Below are 1,969 nucleotides of genomic sequence, written 5' to 3' on the forward strand. Positions count from 1 at the left end.
GCATGATAAAAACTCTCTTCAAAAAAGATGGCCTGGCCAGCCGTGGGCAAACTATGGCCTGTGGCCGGATCCGGCCCGTTTGAAATGAATAAAACTAAAAAAAAAAAAAGACCGTACCCTTTTATGTAATGATGTTTACTTTGAATTTATATTAGTTCACACAAACACTCCATCCATGCTTTTGTTCTGGCCCTCCGGTCCAGTTTAAGAACCCATTGTGGCCCTCGAGTCAAAAAGTTTGCCCACCCCTGGCCTGGCCCATTTCTTTTGTTAATCCATTCCTTGCCCCACCTTTCCAGGCTCAACCACTGAGCCAATGGTGTGGTTGAGCCTGGAAAGGGCCCACATAACAGTTCTCTCAACTGAATCAACCTTAAACCCATATATACAGCTATGCACCGCATAACCATGTTTCTGTGAATGACTGACCACGTATATGAAGATGGCCCCATAAGATTATAATGGAACTGAAACATTCCTATCACCCAGTGATCTCGTACCATCATAAGGCCATAGCGCAACACAGTACTCACGTGTTTGTGGTCATGCTGGTGTACACAAACCTACTGCACTGCCAGTAGCAGATACAATGATGTACAATACTTAATACTTGATAATAAATGACTATGTCACTGGTTTATGTATTTACTATACTGTACTTTATTTAGAGTGTATTTTTTTTTAGAGTGTATTCTTAGCAATATACATTCTACCATACAGCTTAGGTGTGTAAGTACACTATGATGTTCATAAAATGAAGAAATTGCCTAATGACACGTTTCTCATAATCTCCATCGTTAAGCGGCTATAGCTAAATAGCTACAGGTCAAATAGAATTGTGTTCTCTGAGTCTCATCAAGTGTGAATGTGTTGATAGGCTTTTGGAAAAGAGAGTCAGGCATTACCTAGCAGGACTCCCAAAGGCTGATTAGAAGGAAGAGCAGCTGGTTTCTAGTTAAAAACACAAAGCTTCACCAATAAAGGGGTTGGTAAAGAGGGCACCCCTCTGGGACTGTGGGTGCAAATAAAATCCCTGTTTAACTAGAAATGGATTTAGGAGATTGCTTAGGTCAGATAAATTGGGCACTAGTTATATATATATAAAACGGGAAAGGCTTTATTTATAGCTGTTGTAATATTTGCATAGCTGATTATCTTTACGCAGTGAGACTCCCGAGAGGGGAGTCCTGTACAAACTGTCTAGTGTGACAGCCTTCAGGCGGAGCCCATGTTCAGCAACCTTGCGCCCCGAACGTGGACGTTCTTAACTCTTAAGTGCACTTCACGTGAAACCAATGTCATCACTCGTTGACTTAAGTGGCAATTAGGTCTTATCGGATTTTAAAAATCAAAACATGTATCCATTCCTGGGAACAACATGTGGGGCATCGTTAGTTTGTAAGCAAGTGTTTTCTTTACAAATTAAAGGAAACAAGTAATTGTAAGAGGAGCAATATGAACTTTTGTTTCACCCAAGTGCCCTTTCCATTCCGTGGGTTGGACTTGGGGCGGGGAAGCGCACTCCACGAGCTGCCCGGGCAAAGGTTCCCTAATACCTACAGGCTGCACTGTTTTCATTTTGGACGAGGCTCAAGGTCCCAGGTGGCCGCGGTGCCCCAAAGCGCCGGGTCGTTTAGGGGGCTTTCCTTCAAGTGGCGAGGCGACCGACGTCGGGGCCGTGCGGCCCGGTCCGGGGCCCCAGCTCACCCGGGAGCGGCCCAAGTTGGGCGGCCGAGACCACCGGGCCTCGCCTCGGGACGACTCGGCCTCGGGCGTAGGGGCAAAGCTCCGCCGGGTCCCACGTGCGCAGCTCGCCCCGCCCCGCCCCGCCCCCCCACGCCCGCCGGCCGGCCATGGAGCCCGCCCCGAGTCACAGAGGCCGGGTGCGCGCCCCGCCCAGGCGCCCATTTTTTCCTGTCTACAGAGCAAGCTGTTTGCAAGTTTGCTAGTAATGCATACTGTAATTCTC

Source organism: Myotis lucifugus, unplaced genomic scaffold, assembly GCF_000147115.1.
Source record: "Myotis lucifugus unplaced genomic scaffold, Myoluc2.0 scaffold_1, whole genome shotgun sequence".
NCBI classification, from domain to species: domain Eukaryota; kingdom Metazoa; phylum Chordata; class Mammalia; order Chiroptera; family Vespertilionidae; genus Myotis; species Myotis lucifugus.